An 8,505-nucleotide genomic window follows, 5' to 3' on the forward strand; every position below is an offset into this window, starting at 1 on the left:
ATTTTCCTGTTTTCTGCTGATTGAACACATCAATGATTTACATTACATTGTTGTAACTAGGCGAGGGTCAATCTGGATAGTCATGACGAGCAAAGCTTGCTTGTGCTTTTCAAGGAAGCATTGCAGCAGTATTGGTGTTACCTGAGGAAATCACACTTTGATCACAAGTCTATAAACGAATTTCCAGTGAAGTCTCCTGTGCTAAATTTAGAAGACATTGAATGGAAAAACCTTGTTATGCACTGGTCTCGTTCCTAGGATGAGGTATTGTCTATGAAATCACATGACAATTTGAACTTCTACTTTTCCGCATGTGCCTTACGGATCTTTTTTGCAGGAAATCTGCTCGAAGAGGAATTCCGGTTTGACAAGAACGACAGGATATCGCAAATACGCTGCCCGCTGCTTTTCTCTTGTTAGTACCTGTTGTCCTGTATCACTGTACTTGCATACATAACTGGTTCATTATGTGACAGCAGTATGCATGATAGCTTGCTTATCAATTGTTCGCTCCAAATTATCTTATCTGTATGAATGGTTACATTAGTGTAGAATATATCCAATGCCAATTATTTTTAGCTCTGCATTGTTCTTGTAAGTACATGCTGTCCTTTATCAGTGTACTTATAATGACAGGTAGTTGTTCATGTACCATCACTCTGCAGCTTATTTTCCTTTGCCCTCCATTTTCTACACATCAGATCTATATTTACTCTTACCATAAGGTTGGTACTGAAGAAGTTTAGGTGTGCATTGCTCTTGGCTGTACCTTTTGCCTGTATCGTTGCACTTACATTTATAGCTACTTGGTTATGTAGCATCACTCTTCATCTTATCTTAAATATTCTCCATTTTTCGTATATTATCACATCTGTATTTACTCTTAACAAAATGTAGAATAAAGGCAATGCTTTTGAAGAAGATTCTCTGGTAAACTTCTTGAATTGCCCCCCCATCAGCATGGACAAGGCCTTTATAGAGCCTGTCTTCACCAATAATGTAAGTTTGTCCATCTCAAGCCTTCAAACTTTGTTGTATATATTTTGTTAGGCATGACTGCAACAGCTATTTATTTTTGGTGTTTGCATCAAATTGCTTGTTTAAAGTTTATTATGTAGTTCATAAACAAAAGTTTGTCCTTTCTCAATTTAAGTTTTCAGTTGTACAACCAAGTTCCTTCTTCATACCATGTAAGTTAAACTATATAGAGCAAGTGATCTTCTTTTGCACTGCATGTATGCTCTTGTTCTTCATCCGTAATGCGGTGGTGTGGTGAACCTACCCACTACAGCACAATGTCATATTCTGCAATGTCTTAACTATGAACAATGTCATATCATTCTACTATTATTTAAACTGTCTCTTTATTTGCCAATCTGAAATGGTATAAATTGACAGCACACTAACCATTGATACTTATGAGTTCTTGATCTGTAATCCAGTGGTGTCGTGAAGCTGCTAACTCCTTCACAATGTCATTTCCTGCCATGTCTTGACCTGAACAATACCTTATTGTGTTAATGCAATTTTAAACTATGTCACTTTATTCGTCAGTAAGAAATGTGATGAATTGTCAGCACTGATACTTTTATGTGCAAAACCTGTCATCTGTCTGCTTGTTTATCTTTCAGAGTGAGGAAGATATAAGTGTTGAACAAGCGCAGTCTCATCATCTTGCTCAGCTACTTGCACTGCAGCTCCCCAGCAGGGCTAACCTTTCTTGAACTCTATTGAAGTGCTGTCGGTTTTGTATATTATTTTGTCGGTGTGTTTATTTGCACTGGTGGCGATCTTTGATGCCCAGTGTATGTAATATGTTGTCTGCTTGTGCTTTATTATCATAGTGGCGAACTTTGATGCCCAGTGGATGTAATATGTCATAATTTCTTTATTGTATAGTCTAGGTTTTTTCTTATTCACGATGCTGCAATTATTTTACCGTATTTATATCCTGTATTCGTAGTAAAGCGGCCAAACCGTAAAATTATGGTACATAATCGGGCCGTCGTGCAATCACGATGTAGGTTGGCCCTGAAACGTGCCGAACAACTCACGGGCCGGCAGCAGCCCAAAATAAACCCCGGCCCATGATTGTGCGAATCAAATCACGGGCTTTTAACAAGCCAAAATTGTCTCGGTCCGTGTTTGGCCCAATCAGATATCGGCTGCGAGCAGGCCAGATGCAAACCGGGCGTAGTTAGGCCCAACTATATGATGGGCTTTTAACATGCCGAAATTAATATAGGGCCGAAATGTTAAACGAGCCCTTAACAGGGCAAAACTAATATCAGTCCGAATTACTAAGTGGGCCTTTAACAAGTGGGCCCAAAAGCATAGTGTCCAGTTGACGGGCCGAATCTGATATGGGCCATAATTGAGCCCAAAGCCTCTTAAAGGGCCAGACCTGATCTGGGCCGTAATTTGGCCCAGAACATGGTAGGCTTTTAACGGGCCGGTTCTCATATGGGCCACTATTAGGCCCAGAGCGTGGCATGCCATTAATGGACCGGATCAAATATGGGCCGGCATTTGGCCCAAAACATGGCAGCCAGTTAATGGGCCGGCCTTCTAGGGTCCTCAAAATCTTGTGGGCCTACAGCTGGGCCGGCACATTAATGTCAGCGAAATCTCGTGGGCCTTTAGTTGGGCCGGCCCATTATGATCCGCAAGAATCTTGTGGGCCTTTACCTGGGCTGGCCCATTATGGCACACAAAAATCTTGTGGGCCTTTACCTGGGCTGGCCCATTATGTCCCGCAAAATCTTGTGGACCTTTAGCTGGGCCAGCCCATTATGGTCCGCAAAATCTCATGGGCCTTTAGCTGGGCCGGCCCATTATGGTCCGCAAAATCTTGTGGGCCTTCAGTTGGACCGGCCCATTTAAACTTGATGGGTCGGTCCACGTGTCAACATATCATAGGCGCGTCTCGCCCATTGGATGAGTGACACCTGTGCCAACGCGGACCTGAGACGTGTCTCCTCCAGCCAATGATGATTTTACACGTGGAAAATCCCCATTGGTCGGGGCTGTTAACGGGTTATCAGATCCAAAACCCGACCCGATAGCTTAACGGTGTTCCGTTACGGTGGATGCCACGTGTCAGTCACCCTTGACGAAAGCACTTCTGTGACGCGCGATTTATCGTCATGGAAGTGGACACTTTCGTGATGATAATTCTGGTAATGTTGTGGAACACTTCTACGACAGCACAGGTATGACTATTTTGATTCTGTCATAAAATCGTCGTGGATGTACATGCATGACAGAAAACACGACCTAATGTGACAAACACGTATCATCACGGAAGTGTATTTTTTGTAGTGTTATTTGGTTGCAGGGTTGCTTGAGAGAGACCATCTTCATCCTACGCCTCCTACGGATTGATAAACCTTAGGTCATCCACTTGAGGGAAATTTGCTACTGTCCTACAAACCTCTGCACTTGGGGGCCCAACAATGTCTACAAGAAGAAGGTTGTGTAGTAGACATCAGCAGCCTCTAACGATTATCGAACTTGATAACTGTGTGCAGCGTGAGGATGAGTCGGCTCATCATTGGGTCCGGCGGGTTTCTGCTATTATGCACTCTTCAGACAATATTGCGGCGGGTCAGGCGGTCTAGTTTTGGAGAAGAACTGTCACTTTACACCCCTTAAACAGAATCTTGGGCGGCTTAAACGTCATTGTAATGACATGGGCAAGCTCATGGCGACTCTCATTAAATATTCCGACTCTAACACCACAAAGGACCCTGGATCTGATGACGAGAAATCCAACAAGGGCAAGAAGAGTGGCAATGGTAAGGATCAGCAGCAGAATATGGCAGGGCACAATAGCAACAATCAGGGCAACGGTGGTAAGCGACAAAACCCCGACGGCGGGTTAGATCTCGTAACTAACACCAACACGGGGTATAAAAACCAGCGCCGTAATGGTAATGGTAAGCCGTCCTTTGGAGAAAAAAAACTTTAATCTTGAGGCAATGCTCAATGACGCTTGCGCAAACCATATATACTCTGGCTAATAAGCCAGCGACCCATGCCTGGAAGGATTGTTCTATCATGCATGAGTATAGGAATTCCAGTTTTAATCAAAATCACGATAATAATAATGGGCCACCCGACGGGTCAGGATCCGGCTCACAAGGGTCCGGTTTTGGTGGCGGCTGTCGATGTCAAAACCGGCCAATCTTAAGTAGGGGGTACCGAACTGTGTGTCTGAGGATCAAAGGTAACAAGGGATAGGGGAACATGATGTTTACCCAGGTTCGGGCCCTCTTAATGGAGGTAAAACCCTATGTCTTGCTTGATTGTATTTGATAAGTATAGGGGTTACAAGAGTTGATCTACCTCGAGATCGTAATGGCTAAACCCTAGCTGTCTAGCCTCTATGGACTAAACCCTCCGGTTTATATACACACCGGAGGGGCCTAGGGTTGTACAGAGTCGGTTCACAGAGGAAGGAAATTACATATCCTGACACCAATCTTGCCATCCATGCAAAGGAGAGTCCTACCCGGACACGGGGGAAGGCCTTCTGCCTTATATCTTCACGGCCCAACAGTCTGGCCCATGTCACATAGCCCGGGCACCCGAGGACCCCCTAATCCAGGACACTGGCTATCAAAATCAAGGTAATCAGGGTGGTTATCATCAGCAATCTGGTCATGAAAACCAACAACAAGGGAACTATTCAGGATATCAGAGTAATCCAAAACAGCTCAATGGTGGCCAGTACCATGTTTTCACTACAAGTCTTTGCAAACGAGATCAGAAGGTTCATAAGTGTGCAGTCAATACTATTGAGCCGGCGGTGCCTCAGTATTTGCGGTGGTCAGAACATCCAATCACATGGAGTCGGGAGGATCACCCGCATCGGGTTGAGATCCAGGTCAACTGGCATTGGTGGTAGCCCCTCAGGTCGGGGGTTAAAAATTAACTAAGGTGCTTATGGATGGTGGTAGAAGTATCAACATCCCATATTATGACGGCTTTCGCCGGATGAACTTAGCTGACAAAGATCTTAAGCCGTCTTCCACAGTCTTCCATGGTGTGGTACCTGGTAAGTCGGCATATTCGGTGGGAAATATTGTCTTGGAAGTTGATTTTGGTAATGATTATGACTACAAAGAAGAGACGCTATGGTTTGAGGTGGTCAAAATCAAGAGTCCATATCATGCGTTGTTCGGACGGCTGGCTTATGCTAAATTTATGGCTCGCCCTTGCTATGTTTATTTACAGCTTAAGATGCCAGGGCGAAAAGTCACAATTACGGTCCATGGTGATCGAAAAATCGCTTTGGAATGTGAGGAAGGAGACGCGGCTTATGTAGAGTCAGCTTGTGCCACTAGGGAGCTTAAGCTTTACAAAGATAATGTTGACTCGGCCGATATGACACCTTTGAAGAAGCCCACCACTGAACAAGACCCTTTGTTGAAATTCAAATCGGCTGATGATACTAAGCAGGTTGACTTTGTCCCCGACAACTCATCTCAGTAGTTTATACTAGGGGCTAATATGGATCCTAAATAGGAAAGCGCGCTCATCGAGTTCATCCGTGAGAATCGGGACATCTTTGCATGGAAACCTTTTGACATGCGGGGTGTACCGAGATAATTCACTGAGAGCACTCTTAATGTGGATCCTAAGTTTAAGCCGGTCAAACAGTTCCTTCGTCGTTTCAACGAAGAACGATGTAAGGCTATTGGAGAAGAGGTAGCCCGGCTCTTAGCGGCTGGGTTTATCATTGAAATTTTTCACCCTGAGTGGTTGGCTAACCATGTGCTTGTGCTCAAGAAGAACAGCACATGGCGTATGTGTGTTGACTACACAAATCTCAACAAAGCTTGTCCAGCTGACCCGTGTGCTCTTCCCCATATTGACCATATCGTTGATGCAACGGCGGGTTGTGAGAGTTTATGTTTCCTGGATGCTTATTCTGGTTATCATCAGATCTAGATGGCAATTAAAGACCAAGAGAAGACGGCTTTCATTACACCTTTTGGAGCTTTTTGATATGTTTCTATGCCTTTTGGGCTCAAATGTGCTCAGGCGACTTATCAATGTTGTGTCCAGAATTGTTGCACAGTCAGATTGGACACAATGTCCATGCTTATGTGGATGACATTGTGGTCAAGTCCAGGAAGAAGGAAACTCTTGTTGATGATTTGAAGGGAACTTTTGACAATCTCCGGGTCTACAAAATGATGCTTAACCCGGTCAAGTGTGTCTTTGGTGTGCCTATAGGTAAACTGCTGGGGTTTCTGGTTTCAGAATGAGGTATTGAAGCTAACCTGGAGAAGATTAATGCCATCACTTCCCTTACTAAGCTAGCGTGTGTCAATGACGTCCAACGTTTGGTGGGTCGTATTGCAGCTTTGAGCCGTTTTATAAGTCTCCTGGGAGAGAAGGCAATTCCCTTATATCAGCTGATGAATAAGACATATCACTTTGTCTGGAGTGATGCTACCAATGAGGCATTTGAGGCGCTCAAAAAAGCTAGCTGAGCCGCTTGTCCTTGCTGCTCCCATTAAGAAAGAGCCTTTGCTCCTATATGTGGCAACTAATAGTAAGGCTGTCAGTGTGGCAGTTGTTGTGGAGCGCAAGGAGGCGAGTAAAGAGTGCTCGGTTCAGCGGCCGGTTTATTATGTTAGTGAGGTGTTGATTGAGTCCAAGCAACGATATCCACATTGGCAGAAACTGGTGTATGGGGTGTTTATGGCAAGCTGCAAACTGAAGCATTATTTTCTTGGTCATCCTATTACTGCTCTCCTCCTTTAGGAGATATTATTCAAAATAGGGAGGCCATAGGCCAAGCTGCTAAGTGGGCAATCGAACTTGGACCTCATGGTTTGAAGTATGTGCCAAGAACAGCCATCATATCTCAATCTTTGGTGGATTTCATAAATGACTGAACCGAGTTGCAGACACCTGAGGAAAAGCCTGACAACACATATTGGACAATCCGTTTTGATGGGTCCAGGCAATTAGAGGGCTCGGGGGCTGGAGTTATTTTGACCTCCCCACGAGGTGACAAATTTTATTATGTGTTAAGGCTAATGTTTCCTTGTACTAACAATGCAGCTAAGTATCAAGCTTTACTCCATGGCCTTCGTATGGACAAAGAAATTAATTCAAGCGGGGTCAGGTGCCTGGGCGACTCGGACCGTGTGGCTCAGCAAGTCTCGGGCAAGTGGGACTCTAAAGACCTGCTCATGGCGGCTTATCGTTGGGCGGTTGATACTATTGTTGGTCACTTTAAGGGTTATCAGGTGGATCACCTTGATCGACAAAAGAATGAGGTGGCTGATGCATTGTCCCAGCTTGGGTCTCAATGTAAGCTGGTGCCTCCTAATGTGTTCCTCGATGTATTACACAATCCTTCTGTCAAGTTATCGTCTGAAGAAGACCTTGCTGTCCCTGACCCGGAGGCATTGTCCCAGCTTGGGTCTCAATGTAAGCTGGTGCCTCCTAATGTGTTCCTCTATGTATTACACAATCCTTCTATCAAGTTATCGTCTGAAGAAGACCTTGTTGTCCCTAACCCGGAGGCGCACTTGGTGGCGGCTCTTCATGCTATCCCAGATTGGACTTTGCCTTATATGGCTTATATGGCCTGGGGCGAGTTACCCGAGGATGAAACTTTGGCAAGGCAAATAACCAGGAGGTCTAAGTCCATGACTATCATCAACGGCGAGTTACACCATTGCAGTGTGATAGGCGTGTTCGAACGTTGTGTTTCTCCTGAGGAGGGACGTGAAATTTTATGAGAGATTCATGAAGGTGATTATGGTCATCATGCCGGTTCAAAATCATTGGTGGCTAAAGCTTTTCGTCATGGGTTTTATTGGTTAACAACTCATGCTGATGCAGAGGATATCGTAAGCAAGTGTGATGGATGTCAAAAAAAATTCCAGACAAGCTCATGTGCCGGCTCAAGAATTGCGTATGATCCTAATAACTTGGCTGTTTGCAGTTTGGGGGCTTGATATGGTTGGGCCATTAAAGAGGTCTAAGGATAAGAAGACCCACCTTTTGGTGGCAGTTGACAAGTTTACCAAGTGGATTGAGGCAGAGCCAGTCAGCAAGTGTGATGCGGAGACTACAGTTCAGTTTGTTTAAAAGCTGATCTTCAATTTTGGTTATCCTCACAGTATCATTACTGATAATGGTACTAATCTGTCTAAAAGTGCTATGAAGGAGTTTTGTCAAAGAGAGCATATCCGTCTTGATGTTTCTTCCGTGGCTCATTATCAGTGCTAACTAAGAAATTTTGAGAGGCATCAAGCCCCGGCTTATGGTTCCTTTGGAGCAAACACCGGGTTGTTGGGTTGAGGAGCTACCTTCAGTGCTTTGGAGTATCAACACCACCCCTAATAGGTCAACAGGATATACGCCTTTCTTCATGGTCTATGGTGCAAAAGCGGTTCTCCCAAGTGACATCCGTCATGAATCGCCTAGAGTGGCGGCTTATGTTGAAGCTAATAATGAGACGACACGTCAGAACGC

The sequence above is a fragment of the Triticum urartu genome, chromosome 3 (assembly GCF_003073215.2).
Source record: "Triticum urartu cultivar G1812 chromosome 3, Tu2.1, whole genome shotgun sequence".
Taxonomy (NCBI): Eukaryota; Viridiplantae; Streptophyta; class Magnoliopsida; order Poales; family Poaceae; genus Triticum; species Triticum urartu.